We start from the raw sequence: 24,765 nt of genomic DNA on the forward strand, positions 1-24,765 counted from the left end.
AAGTGAGATTTATATTAGCTATAAAGAAAACAATTAGTGATGGTTAAACAACGTAATATGTTGCCAAACAAGACTAGGGGTCCTTCACCAACACGAGGTTTTAAGAACTGGTTCTCTCTCTCTGAAAATATTTGTGCACAACTTATACAGTTCTGGAAGGTAATGGACTTTACTTCCTATGATTTTGTCCTTCTTATGTGCACACACATATCATGCATCCTATGCATATTCATGTTTGAAAAGCAAATTAACTTGATCAAATTAATTTGATCACTTCACAGTTCTATTTTGCTCTTTCATCTTTTCCTCTACCACTGCTCACTTTCCGTATCTCTTGGAGTCTGTGATATTTTTGTCTCAACTTCTTCATTCTCCATTTCCCTTCTCCTTCCTCACAAGTTATTTATCCTCTGAAAATATCAGCTACTAGGACAATGCACAGAAGTTAGAGACCAATAATTTGTGACCTGGAGGAATGAAGGGTAGGAACATAGGATGTACTTATTCTGTGGTTTCTGTCCTTATAAACATATTTTTTAACATTCAGTAAAGATTTAGAAAAATCACTTCTAGCTGTGAATTGCTCTCTTCTTCTGTCTTTTAATATTATACTCAGAATAACTAGAATGTCTGTCTCTCTACTAGAAGAATCAGAAGCGATCAGAGCCTGCTGTCCCTCCGCTATTTCTCCCCTTGCAGCTCTCCTGCCAACCTAAACCCTTTTGGTTGCTCCACTTCTCTGCTACTCTGTATCTTAGATCATCTTAGTCTCTTACTACAGTCAGTAGAAACAGAGAGGCATTTCCAGAGGACAAGTAAGCCTAGCTTTGTCTCAGATCTGTCCTCTGGAAATCCATCTCCACTGACTACAGAGTAAGCCTCAGGCTAAGACTGTGAACTTGCCTCTGGGAGAACAGTACCCTTAAGGAAAATACATTGGATTACCCTCAAAAATCTTTTATCAAGACAAAGTTGTTTTTCTTTGAAGTGGGGACATCCTCATACTGTTGGGACATGCTAGGTACTATACAAAAAAGGGGACATTTAGATTTTTAGAGAATGTCTATCCCGATGTACAGAGCCCCTTCAGTTAACTTATGTGCAGAAAAGAGTATTACCCCTTAATGAAAGGTTTTTAATCAGAAATTTGTCCAATCAGGTGACAAGTCCCTGATCTGGGAACTGGATATGGACATTACCAGAATCTTTTTATTTCCTTTGAATTTATGGTGTGTGCATTATAAACAGGATTCTCAGCAACACATAATCACAGGATTTTTATTTTATTTTTCTGAGCAGAGCTATATCAAACAAAAAATTGCAAGTGTCAATTATTTTTCTCTGCAAGAAGATCCCTTAATCATTCAGATTCTGTCTCCTCCATGGCTGAGTTGAATAGTTTACCTTTTTCGATGAAAAAATATACATATATTTAGAACCTCTCATTGTGATGCCATGTTTCTGAATGACACTTTTCATATGCAAACAGTAAATAATTCCTGGGAATTACTTTTTTTTTTTTTTTATGTGTTTAACTGAAAGCACGTTCAGCAGAGTATTTCCATTTTACAACTCATGAAGCAGCACACATTCAAGCTACACTTGCATGAAAGCTTTCTGAAAATTTCCTACATGCCCTTGCACTGCCATTTTTGGTAACTACACAAGCAGATATGGTAGAGGGGTTTCTTGACTGTGTCACCTCTATGACTCCTCAGATTAACTCTAGAAAATATACCAATAACAAATCACAGCAGCCAGAATTATCTGATTGTGTTAGAACTGATTGCAGTGGCTATATGAACATAAAAATATCAATGCTAGATAAAGTTGAGGCAGGAATTATTCACTTTAACAGGAGCTTTGAAGTTTTATTTTAAAAATTCTCTTTAAAATCACATATAAAAATAAAAATGTAATTTTTGAATCATAAAATGTTCATGTCATCAATGAAAATTAGGTTGGCATGAAAAGAATTACAAATTAAACCATCAATAATTTTGACAGACAGAAAAACGTAACCAGAAGTCTCTTCAAAAGAAATCTTAACCACTCTGGTCTCCACACCTTTTTTCCATTATTGTTTCTCATCTGGCCATCAGATTTCTTATGAAGATGTTTGCCTCAATTTATCATTTTCGTAAAAATAACATAAATAAATCAAAGATCCGAGTCCAAGTTCCTACCTGTGGCAATAATTACATTTTATGTCCATAACACTGAGTATGACAGATGACACATTGTTTTTCAAATACAACTGGTCTGCCAGTGAGGTTACGTGCTTGCTAGACTGAAGCAGCTCCATGAACTGACAACCTAGAAGCAGACTTGATTTCTTATTTTATGTATTCTGCTGTTTGTTACAGCAGCTGTATTCCACCTCTATATGCCCACAAGAAGGGGAAGAGAAGCGCACAAAAACTTTGGGAAATACAAAGTCGTGATTGCCCCATGGGCATCTCTTCCTCAGCCCTGTGGGCAGCCAGTAGCAGGAGCTGGGGCAGTGATCCAGTACTGATGGTGGTGGTGTGGTTTAAGCTGGCAGGCAGCTACGTGCCATTCAGCCATTGCTCACTCTCCCAAGGTAGGATCGGGGAGATAATCTGAAAGGTAAAAGTACGAGAATTTATGGGTTGAGATAAAAACAGTTCACTAGGTAAAGCAAAAGCTGCACATGCAAGCAAAACAAACCAGGAATTTATTCACTCCTTCCCATCGGCAGACAGGTGTTCAGCCACTTCCAGGAAAGCAGGGCTCATCATGTATAATAGTTCCTCCTTCTTTAGCCCAGTTTTATTGCTGAGCATGATGCCGTATAGTGCGGGATATCTCTGGTCATTTTAGGTCAGCTGCCCTGGCTGTGTCCCCTCCTCCCAAGTCCTGTGCACCCCTAGCCTCCTTGCTGGCAGGGCAGCACGAGAAGCAGAAAAGTCCTCTTAATGCTGCTCTGCAACAATTAAAACATCAAAGTGTTATCAATATTATTTTAATCAAAAATCCTCCAAACAGCACTCTATGAGCTTCTATGAAGAAAATTAACTCTATTTCAGTCAAAACCATGACAGGTGAAAATTGCTACCCCAAAAAACAAGTAATCCATCATTTTTCAAAAAGGCACTCAGAGGTGTGCAAGCTGTAGCACATATTCAAAATACAAAATTCAACACAAAAACGCTCTTCTTTGTGAATTGTTCTTTTGTGGTTCTCAGAGCTTAGCATTCAACCAATGTCCCTGACTGACTGCATTATTGCACTCTGGCAAACACAGTACTCTTAAAGAACATGGCTGAGCCACAGATACAGGGTGAGAACTGTTTCTGCTCAGACAACATTGCATTTGCACTGGCTGCAAATTCAAATTACACATATGTGCCAGAATTTTTCAAGTTTTCTCTGTAAACACAGCTTTTTCAAAATTCCATCTAGTAAAAGAGCATCTACCTCTAAATTGTAAAGCTTACTATCAGATCACATAACACATATGAGATTCTTTCCTTGTACATACTTGGTGTTTGCTTAGAAAGTTTAATCTAGAGGCCATTCTGAAGGTCAAAAGGTACACTTCATGCTGCTAAGGAAGAGAAAATTATTAAGAGGAAGTACATATGACATACCTATCAAGATCCTCATGCTTGGATCTATTGTTGGCTTGGTCTAATTTTATGAGATCACATGAAATGGCACATAGCTTAAAGGAAATTTTGAGGTAGATTTCTTCATAGAGGCCCCTCTCACCTGAAAAGTCATTATTGTTAAATATGATTGTTTGTATTCATTATAATTATTTTTAAAGTGTAATTTATTTGAAGTTAAAGTGTTGTAAAATAAAAAAAATTCTGGTCTCTGCATTTCTATCACAGCCCTCCCCACACAGTCTGAGTCAATGCAGAGCTTTTCTAATCTTTCAGCATGAAATAAATGCCATCAGCAGTGTAGTTTTATTCCGATTCTCTCTACCACTCTTGTTATCTTGCCTGTGATTATAGTAAATAAACTAATGAAAGAAAATCAATAGGCTGCCAGACCATAGGGAATTCAGAGATCATCTGCATTCATTAGAACACATCCCAGAACCCCAAATTTTGAAACATGGAAATCCAAAACCAGAAGAAACATCTCCTGCTACCAACACTGCTATCACAAGAAGACATCAAGAACCATTATATATATCAGACTCAGATTTACAAAGTATAAATGCACAAAGATAACGTGAAGTTTAAAGCATATGTGTCATTAGGCTATAGTGCTTTACATATGTGATAACAGAGAGCACATACAAGCATTTTAGTTATTTAGTATTTGTTTCATCCATTCTAGCTAGGGACATTGGACGTTTCAAGATGTAATTGTTCAGCTGTTAGTGGAGCATGGCTACATTAGTTTTTCTCTGAAGCCCTGCAGGCTCTATTGTGCTTGTAAAAATGATAAAAGTAACTAAAAGTAAGGAAAAAATAAAGTGAGAGGAAAAACAGGAACAAAAGGACAAAAATATATAATAAAAATATAAATAATAACAAAAATAGAAAATGGATTCTTTGGAATGGAAAAAGTAAATTGCCTGTTGGAATCCCTTCGAGGTAACTAATGCATGCATGAATTAGGATTTTAGTTCAGAGTTCATGAAACACCTCAGCACTGGCTGAAGCTTTGCAGCCATTATCAGAACAGTAACTCTCCTCTATTTGCCAGCAGTAAGAGTCACAGTGCAGAAAGCTTGATTCTTTTCTAAAAATAGTTGTCACCTTTCTTCCTTTCCTTGCTCTTTGAAAGATAGGTGTGTGTCACTCAAATGTCTTACAGCTCTGAGTACTTTCTTATTTCTGCCCAATGAACATACAAAATACTGCTAAATCAGAGGGGTAACACCTCTCATCCCTGGTGTGCTGCAGTAACTGACCATTGGGATGTAAGAGGATGAGGTATCGGGCTGTGATGTTCTTCAGTACAGTCAAAAGTGAGCTCCTAGAGGAGTTTAAAGACATAGACATAGTGGTGTTTTTTCTTTTAGGAAAAAAAAAAAAGAAAAGAAAAGAAGAGTTGTGAAGGAAATTACCTTTTCCAGTTTAACAAAATGGATAAAAAAATATTCAGTCAACTCTACTAAACTGAATGAAGATCATCCAGGAAGTTTATAAATGTCTGCCCCCTTAATCTGTATTTGGGCAGATATGCATTAGCATTTTGATTTGGTTCAGGACAGTACTTTTGAGGTGCACCTTACAATCATTGCTACTTACTGTCTTGTGATTCACCTTGTGGACCTGCCTCAGTGTGCATCACATGAATTGAATTTAGGGACAGAAATAAGTCAGGAGATACATTCCAACAGAGCACCGAATGCACCCAACCACGAAGTGCTGCAGTCCTCAGGATCAGACTGAAACCAGTCCAAAGAACAACCCTTTTTGCCCCCCACAATTGCACATCCTGAACCAAGCACAGTGGATGTTAGGTGCACAGCACCAGATCTTTCATTCTGCAGGATTACTCATTTTACACTGTGCTGCTGGTTAATGTAGGCATAACTTCTGTTGAAGCATCATTTCCTTGGAAGCACCATTCTGTTTTTTTCTACTCAATGCAAATAAAGTTGGATTTTTATTTCCAGAAATCAATTTGGATATTGAATACCTGTCTACAATGTGGCATGTGTTATTTTTCCCACTTTCTACCCCATGTAGCTACTCAAGATCAATACTGCACTTCTTTTCATAGCCCCTGTTAAAATATCCTCTTTGTAGTCCATTACCAGTTGGCTAATAGAGATTCAGCTTTTGGATCCCTTGTCTTTTTAATCCGTTGGGTTGAAACATCCAGGCACTTTGAGTCTGGCCTCTAAAATGCATTCCCTTGTGTGCATTTTGAGAGGAAACATCACATGGTCCAGTTACTCTGGTCCTTTAAAATCAGAGCAGGAAGCTGGGGAAGAGAAGGAACTAGTCACACCATCTATCATTAAGACCAAATTTAGATGTCCTCTATAGTCAATGGAGAGAAGTAGCACTTCTCCAGAGACCAATTCTGCACAACTAAATTAGGCTTCTTTTCCGAATTGCTCTCCAGAGAAATATTTTCTTTCCACTGATTATAGTGGGAATTCAGGGAAAGCAGCTGGCAATGTTAAATCACTACAGCCAGACTGTGTGGGTATCCCTCCATGTCAGGGTTAAAGCCAGAACCATACTAACATGCACTGAAAATTGACACATATATGAATGCTATTCCCTCCCTTTATTGCCCTGTCTGTTATAGAGTGTCTTTCTTTCCCCAAAGCAGCCCCAAACACTGCCTTCCTGCCCTTCTCTCATTTCATTTTAGAATCCCCCCTGCCTTTTTTTTTTTTTCCCCCTCATCCTTTATGTGATTGCTGGAAGGGAATTGCTGAAACCCCCAGCAGTTTCAGCAGTCCAGTCATCTTGCCTTGCCCAAGACTGCTCAGCATGAAACTCCTAAGCACTGGCTCTCTTACTGAAAAATAGGGTGCAACACAGCACAATGGTTAACACTTCCAGTTGGAAAATAGATTTCAGGCATAATGTTTTTTCTTTGCATATCTTGAACCGAATCCACCAGCAAATCTCTATTGAATTTGCCCCATTGTTTTCACTGAAAAATCTGAAAGAATCTATTTTTTTCAACAGTAACAGCACAAAAACCTCTGCAAATTTTTCTCCTAAAGTGAACCACTTACAATTTATTTATTTATTTTTTAATTTTTTTTAAGCTGGAAACCCATAAGAGTTTGGTTTTTTAGCCAGGCTGAAACAATCCCACTGATGTTTTGCACCCTTCTAGCAAGCCACCAGCACAAGACATTAATCAAGGTTCCATTCAAAACTGAGGTAGAAGTATAACAGCATTTTCAAAAAATAAAAATAAAATCTGATTTGTAATACAGGCAAGTATAGGTAAAACATCATAAGCACCCGCCATGTGTAACAATCAGAGGAAAAAAGACTTGCGTCTTGATTTTATTAGAACTGAGGTCTGTTAGATTGTAGTCTCAACATAAAAAGACAACTGCAGAGAAGTCAGAACTCTGGTTTAATACCAACATTTCATGAAAAAATGGAACCAGGAATCATTCCGAAATGATTTCACTTGTACTATACCATTAGTAAAAAGGGCTGCTTAATATTACAGTAAAGACAGAGGTGACATGAGGACTATGAGCTTAAGGACAAATTATTTAATGAGTTGAACAATACTCTTTGGAGTAAAGACATTCAACAATTCAAATAAACAAGGCTGGTTGAGCTTCTTGCATTCACCTGTAAAAATAAACAAATACCATACTAAAGCTGAACTATAGCAGAATTTATTTAATACTGGTCAGTTTGACCCCTTCACCAAGTAGCCACTCATTCCCTTTGCCTATTTTGGGCTCTACAGGAACAAGCATGTATTGTTAAATTTGTATGAAAATTCTAGCACTAAGCATAGAAGTCTAACAAGAATCAGTACCCAAGAAGTGATACTTCCCTATCGACTTGCATAGCTATGTTATTAGACAAGTCTTTGAAAACTGCTTCCAGTCGATTCTGAATTAAAAGTAAAATTTTAGGTAAGGTCTGCGTATTATTCTACTTTCCTTGTGAAGTATTTTTCAAGTTGGTTCAGTAACAGGTTTGTTAAAACTTCAGGTGATGTTCAATGAACTCCTCTAATTTTATCCTTCCTTTCTCACAAAGTGGAATTTAGGATTAAATTCATTCTACATTTCTGCAGGGTTATAGCAGAGATAAATTTGGCCAATACGTATTCATAGCTCTTTTAAATACATTGCAGTAGTTTTCTTGTGATATTGCATGGAAGAGACAAAAATAACTTGTTTTTCCAGTGTCCTCATCTACTTCCACAACAAATATAGTTGGTGAATGTAAATTAATGGTTATTACAGCATCTGCTCTGCATTTCACTTATTTTTATAGTGAAAGGCTGACTTGACTTTTTATTTTGATATTGCAAGAGTAACACACCTGCTGGAGCCTACTATATTACTACTCCAGGGAAAGACAGTTAATTGCATTTTCTGCCTATTAAAAATAGAGGTTTTTTTTTAGATTTAATATCGTCTTCCATGAAGTTCTTTAAACATCTTATCAAAGCTTTCCAACACCATAAAAACTCAGTCCTCCTTACTGCCCACCAAAAAAGCTCTGCCAAAATAGACTTCTCAGGGAGTGAATTCAGTCTCAATAACATATTTTATATCTAGAATAACAAACACTCCTGCAACTACAGTAATAACAATAACATTAATAAAGACTTACTTACATGGATGAAAATGACACTTTGGAGGAGGACTAACACAGTGTGAGTTGTAATACTTAAATCTAGCTCACAAACTAGACTGCAGTTTTACAGAGAAAACCACAGGCTGTAGCTATAGGCAAAATCAGAGGAAGGTTTGGTTTTTCTTCATTTTAGTAAGGAATATGAAAAGATAATTAAGGGCCAAAAGGTCACACTCACATTCAGTTTCAGGGTACAAACCTTTTACATATATCCAGTAAAGAACTATGTTATTGACTTGGCGATAGGTGCATTGCTAACGGGTTGGCAAGGGAGGGTGCTGTTAGCAGCAGCTGATAGGTGATCTGAAACAGGGACAGCAGTCCTGCCATCCTACCACAGAATGGAAAGGAAAAAACAAAACAAACAAACAAACAAAAAAAAGGATAACAAAGTTAGAGACGATCTTTTTTGTTTGGCTTGGCAATAGGCAGTTTTGTTTTGTGAATTACATTGAAAGTTCTGGTTAATGTGTCTTTTAGTCACCACTCAAAAGAATAAGAAACAGGTGTTGATGACATGTGAGTCCTGGGGAGACCATGGCAAATGAGAAGCAGCGGTGATCAAGCACTCACACTAGGAACAGCTGCTTGATGAGTCCCATTTAAAAAAAAAAAAAAGCCACAAAACAAAAACAACAAACTCTGGAGTAGGGGAACGAATAATAAAAGCACAAGAGCAAAATAAAGTCAAAATATGGAAATTAGGAAGCAAAGCCAAAGTCAGCTTTTATTGGCTGATGTTACAATTATCAACAGAGCCGTTAACAAAACACTGCACTAACCATTTTCTCAGGTTCTTGGGAACCCCCCCTTTCTCAGAGACAGAGTGCAGGCTGCTCCAGCAGGTCCCGTTACAGCATGCATCCTACCACCCAGTGTGAATTAGGAGCCTCATTTAACTGCCTCCACCTATATGAGAGGCAGGATGTTTATGTCGTGTGTGTAGGAGTCTGGTTTTGAAATACAAATTCAATTGCACGAAATTGACTTGCTTATAGTTTCAGGCAAGTGTTTCCCTCAACTAAAGTAATTGTGTCATATAATCTGTCTTGGAGTAACAGGCCCCCCAAGCATCTTGGGTACTTTGGAACGAATTGAGAGAAATAAGAAAAACAACAAGACATCCAACCAACCTAACAAACAAACAAAAAAACCCAAACACTTTACAATCTTTTTCAGCATCTGAAACACAACTTGCATTCCAGTCTGTCCTCCACTGGCCATATCTTGTAGGGTTTACCTGTATAACGTGTAGCTTGCATTTATTTCTCTTATTGTTAATGCTAACATAAGACATAATTCATTTTCTTAAAGTATATGGAATTTCATGGCTATAAAGAGAAAGTAAATAAGAAGAGATGTAAGAATGAGTATGAAAATTTGTTTTCATAGTCAAACTAATATAAAACTAGCCTATCTCTACTGTTTTCAATTCATACCCAGGCACAATTCCCTCTTTAAATAAACTCACCCCAGAAACAAGCCTGTATCTTAAGCTGTAAGTACTTCAGGTTGGGACTGTGATATTTGCACAGTTCCAGAATAACATAACTGCTGCTTTCACACACTGCCACAGCAGGGATGAATCCTATGAGGAAAAATATCTAAATAGAAAGAAGAATAAACTGCATATGGATGAGAGGGAAAAAAGAAGAAAGGAGCTTAGGAGTCAGGCAACTAACAGGAAGGTTGAAGACTCTTCAGGGATAGAAATGGTAAATGGCATCTTACTGTTTGCCTATAATATCTATGTGTAATATGAAGGCCAGTACAAGATCTCTTTAGAGACCTGAGGATGTTACAGTAATCCAAATACGAACAGCTTCTAGTTAGAGGCTCTAGCCATTAAAGACGATTCTTTTTTACAGGATAAATAAACCTCTAAAAATGGATGTGATGCTAAAACATCTGTACTGAAAAAATACAAAAAATAGTTTTATCAGACGAAGGAAAGGCTTTATCAGATGTGTAAAATAAAATTGGATTGTATAATACAGGATAGAGATATAGGAAAGAAAAAAATGCATGTTGATTCTTCTTTAAAGGCAGTGTACTGCATTATAAAATATCTGAGCCATGACCAAAATAAGACACAACAAATGCCTAGCAACGAGGCACTTGAGATAATAGAATGGTTACTTGCCACCATAAATAATAGTTTTCAAAGGCCTTCTCTTCACTACTCCAGAGTAGAAAACTCATTTTATCAGGGCAGCGGCGCTAAACATACACCGCTCTTTTGGAGCATTCTGCCATGTGTTGTCACCAGGGTGTTCCTGGGGTTGTTGTCCAAGGGAAAAAAAGCAATTTCAGAAGAGACAATCTCCAAGGACAAAGAGGATAAATCTAGCGTTTGCTTGTTAGATGATGAGGATGAATTAAAACACCACTCAAATGCTGTAGTTTGAAGAAAGTTCATCTAATGAGGATTTACTATAAAAAATGCAATTGTAAAAGAATATGCTGTATTATGAAAGAGACTAACATTTAGCGGAATTGGCAATGAACTCAGTCCTCTGGCTCTCCAGGGGACTACTGGCTACTGGTTTGTTTTGTTTCCATTCTCATATCTGTTAAATGGATATAATTATTCTTACGTACTTTGCAGTTATGCTTTGTGATTTAATTACTTGCTTAAAAAGCGATCATAAATTGTAAGGCACATAGTCCTAGAAAAGCACATCCTATAAGTAAGTACTTAGCCTATGGTTCTCTTGAGCTCTGCCCTATCCATGCCTTGCGCTTCTACAAAAAGCTGTATTGTTATGACTAGTACCTGGAAAGAGAAAAACATAAGGGAGCTGTAGCTCTGTCTCCTCATTCAGCTGCAGGCTAGATATTCAACCTGGACTATTCCATCCATGAAGCACCATGGTAAATCACCTAGAGGTGACACAATGGCCCTCCACAGGAGATCCAGTTTGGATGGGTAGCCTGTTTCAAAGAGAAGGCAGACCTCAGGAAGCATCCATTTGCACTTCCAGACAAAACATTTGGGGTAGGGGAAGGCTGTATTTGCTTCTTCAAGCAAAAACAACAAAAAACACAGCATTCCCACCTGGACCACATGTACACTATAAAACAAATAAACTTTTGTGTGCATGCTGCATTTTAGATTTATATATATATATAAGTATGCACACACATACATAAATGTGGACAGTTTTGACCAAGAAAGCAGTTAAGACAGTCATTATGATTACATTAGACACAATGAGCAATACCTCTTGTAGGGAATAACTATGTCAGACAGCAGATTCTGCTGCTAAGCTCCAGTCTGGCGGACTTGTACCCTAGAACAAGAGCTTTAAATTAGCTACATCTATGAACTTGTACAGGAACCATCCTTACTGAGAAAGTTAGAGGTCACTTATGAATTATGTAGAAAAAGACTCATCAGTCCATCTGGGGAAGCCATTAAGGCCTTCTCCCTTCTCTGATATGACAGGAACACAACAAAAATTGAAATTGTGCTAAAACCAAGTTCTACTCAGGTTCCAGTCCAGACTGGCGTTCAGTAGCTGAGCTGTGGTAACTGCTGGTAGCACTTTCTCAGTCTCCCTTGACTGAAGCAATGAGACAGTCTAAGGGGTGTGATTTCTATAGGCGGGGTGAAACATATGCCCAAAGATTTATCTCAGTGGATGGTGATAACTTCCTTGGCCATCATAAAGCAGTCTGTTACAACGTCTTGGAAAAGAGATTTTAGAGTAGGGTAGTGTAAGAACAATAAATGCACATGTATGAATTTGTCATGTCCTTAGCTTTACTGAGGTCCTCATTCCTCAGTGCCCCAGCCGGAACATGCAGCTGAGGTGTTTATTTTTTTCCTAAATTCCACACGCTGACAATATCAAGGCTTAAGACGTAATTTTGTATGTCAAGAAAGTGATTTGATGTTCAGACTAATTGAGTGTTCAGGAATCCTACTGATTTTAAATACATCAAGGAGAAACAAAATTCAAGCAAAAGTCAGTCTACTTGGTTAGCTTTTAAAGAGCGCTTTAAGTGTCTAGCAGTGGTCAGCCAGATTGGGCCATTTGGCCTAAACAGCCTAAGACACTCTAAAAAGAGCAGTTAAAACTGCAGAGGAGGTAACTGAACTGCAGCAAGCACTGGAACAAACAAAACATATGCTCAAGGCACTTCACCAGGGAAAGAGAGACTGTTGCCTAAGTGGAGGCTGGGGCTGCAATCCAGCAAAGCACACCTGAAGTGTTTCACTGCACTGAGGCTTAATCAAGGGATCCCAATACAGCCCGAGCCTGTTAGCTCCAGACAAGCATGAAGTGTGAAGCTACTGCTGCAAAAAGAGCTGATTGCTGTTTTGAAATACATAAACAGTAGCATTACCAAGCGAGGAATCAAGGGACTAATAACTGCTCTGTTTTATATCAACTCTGCAGGGCCAGGTCTGCAGCTGTACACCCTGCTCTACTGCTGCTAGTACCTGTGCTTCTGTTACACCAAGATTTATTTTTTATGTCAAGTTGGTGCTGGTGGAAAAGTGCTGGCTTCGACCCAAAATATCAAATAAATCAGAAAGACTCCAATGAGGGCAACTAAAGTGATAAAAGACTGAGGAAATAAGTTTAATGCAGACCGTTAGGAGAACTGAGTGTGCGCTGTGCAGAGACAACAGGACAATCTGATAACATGTACGTACCCAGGAAGGATTAATTGTGACAGCATATTATTCTCAGTCATGAACATGAACACAAGAAAAGAAAAATCCCAACTAGTTGCTCAACACTGGAAACAGTAAAGATTGTTTTCTATGGATAAACTCCTGTGTGTATTCTCTGTCATTACAAAATTACCTCAATTTTCCTCCCCAGACTTTTCTCAGCACTTCTCAACACAAAATTTGCAGGGACTAGATGTTTCTAAGTGGTCTATACATCAAATAAATAAATAAATAAATAAATAAATAGTCAAATAGCATTAAAAATATTAGGGGAGAAGTGGAAGATGACAGAAAACCAGCCTATTTACCACAAGTTTAGCAATAGAAGTGTTTGACCAAATTCCACAAAGCTTTTTTTTTTTTTTTTTTTTTTAGAAGTAAAACAATCCTATATTATCTACATAAAAAGTGCCAGGTTAAGAAACAGATAACAGATACTCTCATCTCCTTATGTCATCCTTATATTATTACAGGAGGATCACCTAAGGAAAAAAAAAGTTTAATGGTCCTGTCAATTCTCTTTACTTCTAACTCTAGATCTCTATGACACTTGAAAAGACAGTTATTGAGGTGGGCAAATTTTAAGGGCTGCCAGCCTGAAGTTACAAGACTCAAACTATTCACTGCATCTAACACTGAGAGGGAAGTCCAAAAGATGAAGTCATACTGCCGGAATTTTGAAAAAGATATTGGTGGCTTAAAGCACAGTCTTAATGTGATCGTGCATCAAAAGCCACCGAGCAACACTTAAGAGAGTCAAAGCACAGCAGTATTTTTTTTTCTCTTTGACAAAGCAGTTTTCTAGCACCGGCACACTCTATTGAAGTATGTTGCAGGCATTCATCAGCTGTCATTGACATTTTCCATTGGAAATAGTAATAAATGGATGGTTTCAACTTCAGCAGTGAAACCCTTTATTTAAATGTATATTCTAAAATTAAATAAACTGATACTTAAGATTATTAAAGAATGTCCTACATAACAGGTCCATATCTTATTGAAACCAAGGGAACTGTGTGCCTTAACTTTAGCAATACCTTGACACAGAATGTTTTTACAGCCAAACTGAAATGCATGCCAATTTCCAAAAAAAAAAAAAAAAAAAGAAAAGAAAAAAAAAATCTTTTCTTTCAGTAGGTTATTCCTGATATCTGCACAGTTACTGCTTGGCCTTACATCCAGTTTCTGACAGGATCCCACTGACACCTGTTCCCCAGGGTGCTATAGTGTAAAATATTATGTAAACGTGCACTTTGTTTGAACAGTTTTAAGAGGTGGGTCAGAAGAAATGTAATTTCGTAATTATTTTTCATCCCTTACACGCTTATTTTGAGCTTCTTCTTTGTCTTATAAAGAAAAGAGATGGAAGAATGCAATCACCTGGAGCTTCATAGACAATTGTACACAGGGTAGACCCTGAACAAAGGCAACATTGATGAACTGCAAGCTGGCCAACTCTTTACATTTTGACAGATGGACAGCAAGTGTTATCTGCCAAATAAATATAGAATTTGACCCACTCCACCTTATTCTTCTGTCTGTTGCTGTTTACTAGCACAGCACATGGAGATCTGAATCACGTGTCCTGGTTGTAGGAGCACATACTCTATCAGATGAACATGGTGAGGCTGTTTGTTCTAAGGCTAGTGTTAGAGAGCTGATGGTCCTGTATGTCACTTGCTGGCACTTACTGATTTAACAGCATTGTACTTACTATAAATGCAATCCTTCAAAACAGCCTTTATTATATTCCTTGAACTGAGTCATTTAAATTCTGCTGTTAGCCTCCCTGGTGTAGGACTAATACTCCACAAATATGAGATGTATTTATAAACCTTAAAAGCACTATCTGGCCCCTTTCCTGGTTGGATCAGGGAGGCTCAAAGGACTTTAATCTGAATTTCATTATACATATCAATTGTATGTGTGTATGTATATATGTACACATGTATGAAAGTATATACATACCGTAACATATATTAATAAATACATATGACTGAATATGTGTGTGTGTGAATGCATAATTCAGTGGTCCAAAACTTAAGTCACAAAGGTGAATTGAGAATAACCGGACACTATTTTCTCAGCCACTGGATGTTCCTTGTCCTCCTTGCAAACATGACAATGGCTCACTCCAGCACACACATTACTTTATCAGTATGCCAGTAATTTGGGGAGCTGCTGTAGAAAATAACAAAAGTTTTTCAAGGTTTGTTTTAGTTTGTAGGGAAAAGCAACACTGTTGTTTTAGGATGAAGTGTTGCTAACACGCAAAGAATGGATTTTGTTTTGATAAATACAAGCAGAATCAGAAGGAACTTTTAGTAACTGATCATCGTTTTCAAAAAAGTTAAAGGTAACATTGTGAATGTTTGCTATACCATACATGGAATTACAGCAGAGATGTTACAGGGTAGTTTCTCTGTGGTTTGATGCAGGGATTTACAAACCTTTGTGAGGAAGAACTATTACCCCACAGCATTTCGTGTGGGCTACTCTGAAACTTTTCATTAGAGATGCAACAAAACTAACACAATAGATAAATCACTATTTAATAACCACTTGTGATAAAAACAATTTTACTTGATTATATTCACCTAGCATTTGGGAATAAGGAGGAATGGACAAAGAAGCAGAGACCACCATTTAGCTAAAATAAATAATCAATGAAACCTTTTTGCTTAAATACAAAATATTCAAAGCACTAAAAATAGGATGTTTTAAGATGTTTAAGAGTAAATAGGGATTGTTAATTTTTTTTAATTATTATTTTATTATTTTTTGATTGAAAGCTGCTGAGAAAACAATTGCAAGACCATGACATGTTATGATTTATCTAAGTTTAAACATGGTCTTCCTGCCTGTTGTATCTGGCCAGTGAGCCACTTACTTAAATTCAGAGAAAGTCTTTGGAGACTGTAGGAATACCGGAGGGGGAAAAAGATATAGCCAGTAGTGGATTAGATGAAAAATGTGATGGCTTTATCCAAGAGAATGGTAAAAAATGCACATATAGATCTTTGTAAGGGCAAGTTTCTTTTTTTCAAATCAGTCATAAATTACTGTCTTTATTTGATAATAGAAGTATTACAATAGCCGTGATAGTCCAAGGATATAACAAAGCTAAAGCTCTAAGGAAGAGGGTACAGATTTTTGACAAATAACTGGAATACAGGGATGAACTTGCAGGCACAAAATTCCTTTCTCCAGGTCTAAAATAAAAGCAGCAAACTTCAAAGTTAAATTCTAACTGAAAACAGGTCCCGTGAGTTTAACTGGACTGTATCTTTCAGATTAGGACACTGTGCTTATGGAATAGAGAAAGACAGGCATAAGGTTGTCATTGTGAGACAAAGGCAGAAAGGTGGTCTTTTTGGGAAACAGATGAAGCCTCAGAAAAACTAGGAGAACCAAAAAAATGAAAAAAAAAACCCACAAAAACACAACCCCACACCCCAAAACCTAAAAACAGTGTTGTTAATGAATTCATGCTTTTAATGCCTAATAGGGTCCAGAGTTTTTGATTTGTGCTCAATTTTAGCAGGTGTTTTGCATGACAAATTTTTGAACTTTTATTGTAGAAAATGTTAGCAAGATATGTAGTAGAAGAAATACATTTTGAATCTAAGAAGAGGTTAATTTCTTCAGAAAACAAAACAAAACAAACAAACAAAAAAACTATCTTTAACTGTAATACTGTCACCAGGTAAGCACATATAAAGCCAAAGAAAAGACTTCCTGCAGAGGGGTGAACAATAGTGTTAACACTGAAAGTACTGGGGGAGAGTGGCTCGAAAACCGGGAGAAAGTGGCTTGAAAGCTGTGCAAAGGAAAAGGATCTGGGGGTGTTGGTTGATGTTCACCTGAACATGAGCTGGCAGTGTGCCCAGGTGGCCAAGAAGGCCAACAGCATCCTGGCCTCTATCAGGAATAGTGTAGCCAGCAGGACCAGGGTGATGATCATTCCCCTGTACTACTCGGCTCTGGTGAGGCCACACCTCAAGTACTGTGTTCAGCTTTGGGCCCCTCGCTACAAGAAGGACATTGAGGCCCTGGAGCATGCCCAGAGAAGGGCTATGAAGCTGGTGAAGGGCCTGGAACACAAGTCCTGTGAGGAGCGGCTGAGGGAGCTGGGGTTGTTTAGTCTGGAGAAGAGGAGGCTCAGGGGAGACCTCATTGCTCTGTACAACTGCCTGAAAGGAAGCAGTGGGGAGCTGGGGGTCAGCCTCTTCTCGCAGGTGATACTAGTGATAGGACTGGAAGGAATGGCCTCAGGTTGCACCAGGGGATGTTCAGATTGGAAATTAGGAGACATTTCTTATCAGAAAAAGCAGTCAGGCATTGGGACGGGTTGCCCAGGGAGGTGGTGGAGTCACCGTCCCTGGGGGTGTTCAAGGAAAGTTTGGACATGGTGCTTAGGGACATGGTTTAGTGGGTGATATTTTTAGTAGGGTGATGGTTGGACTAGATGATCCTGAAGGTCTTTTCCAACCTTAATGATTCCATGATTCTATGATACTGAGATATAGACAGGCATTTGGCATGAAATTTAAGAGGTGGCTCCAGCTCCCACTAGAGATGTTGAAGCAGCTATTTGTCCCATGTGGCTGTACAGCTGAACAGCCAAGCTATACAGCTTGGTAGCCAATAAGAGAACTTGGGAACCAGCTTCATATCCTGCATCTACATTACTTGGCAGGGCTGCCTCCTTTTGTGCCTGTAATAGGTTAATTTCACTCAATCTAAATATTTTTGAGCAAGATTCTAGTGAAAGTTATTGTACATAGTTATTTCTAGGGATTACTAATCCATTTTTTAAAGAACTTTACAGAAATGAATTAGACAGATTTTACCCCCTCTGTCCTCTTGAAATTATAGCTGTCTTTGACGATAAATTAAAACAGGAGGAAAAGAGATAGCTAAATTTATTAAGTGGATAACCTCTTTCTCCTAATGCTAAATGCAAATTATTATTTAATTGGCAGTCACCTGAGGACAATATACATATGACAGGTGTCATAGAAACATGCCAAAACTTTAGTATAAACTCAAGGCATTTGATTTAGTGTTCAAGGATAGATGATTGAATACCTGCATAAATGACACTGAGAGCTATAGGAATGATTTATATAAAGGATTTGGAACTTTTTGATCAAATGAAGATTCAAAGCTCCCCCCCACTCTTCTGTATTTATGGAATTACTACACTAAAGGATTTATTGCTTTGGAGGCAGAGATCAATAGCAGTTTGTGAAAAGACCAAGTTAGAAACATCTTGAGCTAAGACAAGTGTTCGATATAGAGTTCATCGTTATAGAATTCAGATTTTCCAGAATAAAAAGAGGGACTGATGTTTGACCTTCACCAGTTCCTCTGTGTGTGTGTGTGGAAAAGGTATATTTACAGAAAAAAAAAAAAAAGAAAAAGGATTAAAAAAAAAAGATGAAAGAAAGCCCTAGAGTTGAGGTGGGAGATTAGGCACACCAGTTAAAGGCTATTGGGTAATGCAAGACAAGAGTTGATGCTCATTTATTAGTATTTATTTACTATATTATATTAGTTATATTGTTAGTTATATATTATATAATATTATAATTTATTATATATAATTATAATTATAATTATAATATCATTATATATTATATTATATATAATATATATATATTTATATATATTTATATATATTTATATAATATTATACCTTCTATATATTATATATCATATATACTATTATAATTATTATATATTTATTATTATTTATTGTAATAATTATACATTATTATAATTATATAATAAATTATATAATATATAATATATATATTATATAATATAATGGATGTATATATAAATTATATAATATATATTATATATTAGTTATATTATATTAGTACTCATTTATTAGTATTTTTAGTACTAATTATTATATAATATAATAGATGTATATATAAATTATATAATATATATTATATATTAGTTATATTATATTAGTACTCATTTATTAGTATTTTTTAGTACTAATTATTTATTAGTAATTTGCTAATGTTTGACCACATTAGCAATTATCCAGACTCCATGATCCTACAGTCAGATGCCAAATATATGCTTTATATGTTAAGTACTAACTAAATTACTAATCTGTGTGTAGGTGTAGATTTTGAATAAAATTACAGATTTAGGACTTCATTTGCAAAATGAAAAGGCTGCTAAGGGCTATTGGTCTCTGTCTACTCCTGTGGGATGAAATCTTAGCCTGCCTTGCTCCTCCTTACCAGAGGTTTATGCAGTAGTTTCAATGAGGAGAAGATTTCACCCACAGATTTTGGTGAAACTTAGGCAATGGGTATCACCTACAGGTAACTCAGCCTTAAGAGTTGTTTTCATTAGTCAAGAACATCCATGTCTGAAAGCAACTTAAGAGAAGTAAAATTAAAAGAAAATCTCTGGGAGAGGGCAATCCAGTGTCAGATGGGACAGGAACATGTCACTATAGTTGGGTTCAAGGACAACGTGACTGACACCCAATGCCAGTCCAGTGGGAAACTGTATGTTCAGGGAGTGGTTCCTCACCATCTTTCAAATCCCACTTCTCTCCATCAAGAAGCAGATTTATTACAGAGCACAGAGTGGCAGATTCTGGAGTCACAGTTCACCAGTGTTTGCTCACTATATGTTGCTGACACAATCCCAATGAGGGCATGGCATCCCATAGTGTGGAGAATAGTTAGACTTTTTAGTGTCACTGATAAGCTCCAGCCTTGGGTGAAGGGGAGGCGAGAAGCTTGCTCCTGCTTATCTCTTACACAAACTTGGTGGATGGAGGTACACAAGCTTTGTGTCAGAGGTTGCTGGAGAAGGGAGTCTTGCAGTAGCAGGACGTTCATGTTTTGGTGGCAAAACAGACTCTTGAAGGCCCAACTGCCCAGACTGAAACTTTTTGCTTGATTATTTGTAAAATGAATATTAAAATTCACAGCCCTGAATATGATAATGAGCTTAATGAAGTACATGCTAAACATATATGACTCAACTCTTCACCCAAATCATGATAAATATCACCCCAGGGTGAGAACAGATAAGGTTAGGATATATGTATATATAAAAGAAAAAAAAGTTAGAGTGAGGAAGAAAGAAGAAATTGGAGACTTAGAAGAAGCAATCAACTGGCTGTGTTCCACCAAGACAGGGACACCTTCTGGGCAAGCTCTGTGCCTTCACCTTTTGGTGAGGAATACCTGGGACAGAATTTTACTAGCAATGTTCTCACATACTAGCACTATTGCAATAAGTGTATTTATCAATGGCAATTCCAAATCTGTTACACCTGTCATCCTATTAAATACTTTCAACTTTGTGAAACTGTCTCAGTGAAAGCCCTTAGCAGAGCTCTGAAACAGGCATTGTCTGACTTTGATAAGTCCTCTTTGACATGACACATAGACAAATAAAAAAGGTAAAACTGCCAGCTTTGCAGAGGCTACAGAACTTCCCAGCCTTGCTGCAGACCCTTTGATGTCACTTTACTGTATGCTTCTTTAACATGGAGAATGAAGTGTCTGTGGAGGAGAGGAAGACCTCCTGTGGTAACAGCAGTAGGAACTCTGGAGATGGGAGATCAGTCTGGCTTCTCATGTTGAAATCCAGTGTGGGCATGGTCAAACAAGTCAGTTTTCGAGTTAACAAAGGGAGAAGGGCAGGAGAACATCGAATTTGTTAGTTAATGATGAACTTAGACATGTGAAAGCTTCTCCTCTAGCATGTCTTTGATTGTTTCCTTCCATGAAATGAGGTTGACATCAATTATTTTGCTCTCATGTCTAATTGTAAACTATTAGCTTTTGGAACAAGGACTGTAACCCCTACTAAAGAGAATAAACCAGAGGAGAGTTTTCAGAACACCTAAGTGATTCAGGAATCTGAAGCTTACTGGGCTTCAATAAGATTTATGAGATTTGAAAAAGCAATTTAGCACTTTGGAAAAAAAAATTGTACAGTGCTTAATCCATTGAATTTTCATTCTTATCAAAAATTCAAAGTACAGTATTACAAAAAATACTAAATGAAGAACTAGGTAATGTGTTGTCTAAGGGAAAATCTCAACACATTAAAAAAACACATTTATTTAAAATGCAGTTACTAAGTTTTTTTTTTTTTTTTTGTTCTCATTTAATCATTTCTCTCACTCCAGCACGGAAACGAATCTCTTACATAGACTAAAACTGTCCTGCCATACAGAATACTTTGTCTCAGAAAGTAAACTCTTCCTTTCAGATATATATATTTTAGAGTTGTTTTCATACTCCTTTAGAGCAGTCATAAAGCAGCTACATGAATAGAAAGTTACCTTTCTCCTTTTACCTACAGTAAAATTGCTTCTAAGATCACCATTAAATCATTGGAGGTGTTAGAAAATTGATGCTCTTTTTTTTTTTTTTCAAAAAAGAAAGGAAAGACTAAAAACACAGTCATGAGACTACAAAGTTCTCTGAATTTAGGGTGATTTATTTGTGGGGTGCTCTTCCACCACTGTGAAGGACCCTGCTTTGTTTATATGTGGGATTGGGACTGGAGAGAAAGGACAAAGCTGGAAATGGAGAACACCATGAAAAGTATGAACAGGCCAAGAAGATAAAGCAAAAAAACAGGGTAACTTCCGAGAAAAAACTGTTCTAATAACATTGAAGTATATTGCTTCCTTTTACTAATGCTTTTTTTTTCTTTTTCCCTTGAAAATAGCACAGATGAGCTATTTCCAAGTAGTCAAAAGTGCAAAGGTTAATGAAACATCTCATTAATATTTCATAATTGTAGCATGCCCTTGTGACCTTCAGATCCATAGTATAACAACAGAATCAGGGCTATAATTCAGAGGAGCCTAAAATAAGTTCAGAACACTGTAAATAAAAGCCAAGCATGCCTCAGAGAATACTAGGGGTAGAGTGCCATGCAATTAATGGCTGGAAGGGTGGTTGCTTTTTAGGAATATGCTCTACCATCTGTTAGGCTATGTGGCTCAATGCTGAGAAGGCAAGGGGTGTATCTCACCCCCTTCTGCTTTATTTCTGTGTTTCTGATTCAGTATCAGCTAAACACTTGGTTAACACCACTGCAAAGCAGACAGAGAAAGAAGTGGCACCATAGCTGGGGCAGAATGTCATGCAAGTTTCTGAACCAGCATCAGATGGTCTCACTTAAAGTGTTTCCTTCAGGAAAAAAATGTGAATAACTGCAGTCCACCCAGAGAGAGAGAGAGAGAGGGAGGGAGGGAACCAGATGCTTTTCAGAGTGGGGAAAACACTCAGCCAGCCAAATGGAAGCAGGGACTCACGGAAGAGGCAGCACAAACAGTTTTATTCCCTTGTTAAAGTATGTCAGTCTGCAGAAGTTCCTCGGGCACGTGCCTGGCAGGACCACTGGCTCCTGTTCCCCTCCTGTGATGGCTAACAATAAGACTCACATGCCAGACAGGTTCTGAGGGGAAGGAGAACTATAGCCCGTGGGATTTGACTTTTTGATGGACACTGTTATGATGCCTATGTAATATTCTGTTTTTCCTCCTTGTGTTTTTGGGTTTAATCCATCCCACTACTGGAACAAGACAGTTCATCTGGATCACTTCAAGTGTCTAATAAGTGAAACAGATCCTGCTATCCTTCTTGAAAGATTAATCCAATCTACAATCTTATCATCCTACCCACAGGCTTACCTCTGTTTACACTCTGAAGGGTGTAAAATTGGCTTGCTATCTCTGGCTGATAGAGCAGTACAAGCAAATAATAGAGAATTGCTCCTATTTATTTGTATCACAGTGTTGGCTAGAGATTATGACATCTATTGTTAGGTGTCATCAAAACGTAGTGTGAGAAATAACACCTCTCTGCAGTTCATCAAAAAATTTGTGATCAAGGAATGAGGATTTCACAGAGAAAGGTTGAAATGTGCAGAACCTCAAAGGATGTTTACAAATACAGTACAACACTGAGCACAGATACTCAAGCTTTAAAGATACCCTGCTTCTCAGTTCGGGGTTAAGTAGCCTAGAGCTCTGGGTAAATAGAAACCCTCTTCTTGATACCTAACTAGCTTGGGAACATTTCCAAAGCATTGCAAGATCTTTGGTAGTTATAGTTAGTCGCTTTTAAAAGGTCATGAGGAAATTTTGTAGCATACCTGGGACTCAAGCCTAAGTCTCAGACCTCTTAGCTTTACCCAGAACACCAGTCTTCTTAGCTTTTCCCTTCCTCTCCTCTTCCTTCCCTCTCTCACCAAGCTCACATTTAGAAAGCAGTGAAGAATAACAATTTATACCAAGTAGATCTGAGACCCTCCCTCAGCGGCACCTTTGGTGCCAAGAGTTCTGGGGCTGTGCCTAGATGAAGACAAAGCAGCCAAGGGTGACAGAATGTAAACTACAACTCCTAATATCATGCAAGAGACTCAGACAATGTAATGTGAATATTAAGACCTGCTTCACATACTAAAAACATCAAAAAGCGAAGCTTGATCTTAGGCTAAAAATAAACCTGCATGAATTAATATTTAAAATTTATAGGACTTTAGATAATAAGGTGACAGCCCTTATTATTAAATGCAGCTCCAGCTGCAGAAGAGAAAAAAAATAAGACCTCCTGGCTAGACATGAAATCACTTGCCTGTACATATACCTGTAATTTTCATTTATTTTGATAGTAAAGTCTTTGATATGGAGAACATTATTTATTACTGGCAGATGTAAATTGGGCTTGCAAGCTTCTAGATCAGATCACCAGTCAGTATACCAAGAAAATTTTGAAAAGCAGCTTTCCCCTCAACACAACCAAACAGAACTGAACTGCTCCACACCAAAATGCAAACCTACCCCCAAACCTAATCCATCCTGACATTAATCAGACATTTAAATCAGATTCCTGTTGATCCACTTCCAAGTCTACTCTTATGACCTAGGACTCCTGATGTTAGCTTACTTGCTTGCTCCAAGTCTCCTTCCAATAAGATTCGGTCCTTACATACAGATATATACAGAAATTGTTGCCTGCTCCCTCCCCTGTTCTGCTAACTCATGTCACTGTCTTCTCTACACATTTGTTACTTATTACTCTAATCCAAAACCAATTGGCTGGGCTACAACTAATTAATCACTCAGGGGATCAAGCTCCTCTAAATCTCAAGATCCTCTAAATAATAACAGCCATAAAAAGGTAAATAATGATAACAGTAATGTAATGCTGTGGGGCAAAATATCTTCATCATTTCTAATCACGCTTGAAATACATTCTTAGGGCCACTAGGAATCCAGTAGACTTCAGAGTATCATATGTCCTTGCCATACTTTTGCATGCTCAAATGAGGGTGAATAAATAAAAAGGGATTCTGTCACAAAAACCGAATTGAACTCCTTGCATAAGTTAGGAAGTTCTCTGGCTGAAATTGAATTTAATGACCAGCAGGAACCATCTGGCTTCAGACTTCCTTTGCCTTTTAAATATCTGAGCAGACTGGGAGAGGGAGGATGCATGTAGCAGGAGAACAGAGGAGATCTCTGGGGTAGGAAGGTATGAGACCAGTTGATGAATCATTTGGGAGTTCACAAGCCTTCCTAATAAAAAACAATGTAATACACAGAAGAAAGTATTTTTAATCAGCCAAACCACATTACATCATGTCAGAGCTGCAGTGGAGCCATCTCATTTGGTGGTAACACAAATACAAAAGCATACCCTTCAGGGGTACCAGACAGTAAGCCATTTTACTGGGAGAAGCAGAGGGTGACATCACATTCAGGAA

General features: G+C 37.6%; 1 long non-coding RNA gene across 1 annotated transcript; it reads right to left on the reverse strand.

The window, feature by feature from the left end:
• Nucleotides 1-1,044: 1,044 nt before the first annotated feature.
• On the reverse strand, nt 1,045-8,482 carry LOC310893174. Its single transcript, XR_014578779.1, has 5 exons — nt 8,278-8,482; nt 5,750-5,919; nt 3,615-3,735; nt 2,692-2,947; nt 1,045-2,603 (listed from the first exon to the last, which is right to left on the reverse strand). It is a non-coding gene; the product is annotated as an uncharacterized lncRNA (long non-coding RNA).
• Between the last annotated feature and the right edge of the window lie 16,283 nt (nt 8,483-24,765).

The sequence above is a fragment of the Anser anser genome (assembly GCF_964211835.1).
Source record: "Anser anser genome assembly, chromosome: 2".
Classification (NCBI taxonomy): domain Eukaryota; kingdom Metazoa; phylum Chordata; class Aves; order Anseriformes; family Anatidae; genus Anser; species Anser anser.